Source organism: Propithecus coquereli, unplaced genomic scaffold (genome assembly GCF_000956105.1).
Source record: "Propithecus coquereli isolate 6110/MARCELLA unplaced genomic scaffold, Pcoq_1.0 Scaffold44, whole genome shotgun sequence".
Classification (NCBI taxonomy): domain Eukaryota; kingdom Metazoa; phylum Chordata; class Mammalia; order Primates; family Indriidae; genus Propithecus; species Propithecus coquereli.
Genome location: NW_012150174.1, coordinates 6,257,552 through 6,259,324, shown reverse-complemented (window position 1 = coordinate 6,259,324; position 1,773 = coordinate 6,257,552).

The following is a 1,773-nucleotide window of genomic DNA, read 5'->3' as shown; positions in this document are numbered from 1 at the left end:
AGTAGAGACGGAGGTCTTGCTCTTTCTCAGGCTGGTCTCGAACTCCTGACCTTGAGCGATCCACCCGCCTCGGCCTCCCAGAGTACTAGGATTACAGGCGTGAGGCACCGTGCCCGGCCTTATTTTTATCTTTTTTTAATACCTCTTCTGACGTGCAGTCTCCACATGATGTTTGTGTATTTGCGTATCATTTTTCTGTTATACTCTGTTGAGAGGAAGAAGAATTGGAAATGTAAATGGTTTTATAAACACATTTTTCCTTGTTATTATAAAGACCTACTTAATATTCTGATTTTGAGATTTTCCCCACGTATTTGGATAAGTTTGATGTAATTGACAGCCTTCCAGGAGTGATGCAATTATCCCTTTCATGGTCTTCCTCCTACTGTGCTTATTTGTAGAATAAATTGTCATACTGAAGGCAATCACATTATTAAACTAATTTTACAGAAAAATAAAGCAAACAATTCAGACAACAATCATTCATTCACTCAAAAAATGGATTGAGCTGGGTGTGATGGCTCATACCTGTAATCCCAGCATTTTGGGAGGCCAAGTTGGGAGGATCACTTGAGGCCAGGAGCTCGAAACCAGCCTAGGCAACATAGCAAGACCCTGTCCTACCAAAAAATAAATTAGAAAACTAGCTGGGTATGGTGGCACCAGCCTGTATCCCCTAGCCACTTGGGAGGCTGAGGCAGGAGGATTGCTGGAGCTCAGGAGTTTGAGGTTACAGTGAGCTATGATCACACCACTGTACTCCAGCTGGGTAGACAGAGTGAGACCCTGTCTCTAAACAAACAAACAAACAAACAAACAAACAAAATACATAGGATATCTACTATCTACCAGGGGCTATGTTAATCACTGGATGATTGAGACACGATCCTTGTCCTCAAATTTAACACATAATATAATGTGATAGGTGTTATAATAGAGATATAAACAAAGGCTTATAAAAGCACAGAGGAAGGAGTGACTTAATTTCCCTGGAGTTGTTGGAAGTTGTTTTACTAAGAAGCTAAAGTGTTCTTAAAGGTGAGTGTGAGTTTTCCGTATGAGAAGGTATGAAAGGACAGAGGGAACAGCATGTGCACAGGCGAGGAGGACATGAAGACTGAATATTGAGTGTATGTTTGTGGAAGGAGAGGGGAAACGGGTGATGACTCCAAAGAAGTAAGCTGGGTACAATTCTGGAAGGCTATTGTGTGAATGCCAAGGAGTTTTGTCTCGTAGTCCTCTCTAAATTCTAACCATGTTTGCATTAGTAATATTTTTGTGTCCTTCATATTGTTCAAAGGGCAACTTGACCTTCCTACAAAGAAGAGATATAGCTGCAAGATTTGTCACCTAGTTTATCTGAACCATCAGGCTCTGGGACTGCAGGCATTAGACAGAAGGAAATCACTTAGGAATGAGAAGGCTAGGGGATATGTGGGCGTAGGAGACTGATGACACCACGACAGAGAAGTGCTGAGCACAGTTTTTTGCTTTGAAAAGGTCAAACTTTCTTAGCATTCTGAAGTTCTCTGAAGCTAGGAGCAGGCAACCTACTGTATTCCTCACATTTCAGAAGGATAAAGGGCCATGTATGTACTCTGTCACCTTGTGGGAGGTTTAATTTGAGAATGATGCTTTTTCCTTCTGTTTGCTTAGTAGGAATTAGCACAGCTTTCGGGACTTAGCATCAAGAAGTTCCAGGGCTGAAAAATCCATCTACTGCTCGCCTAATTCTATGTTTTGTGGATAGATTGGATGATTGCTACCTTTTTA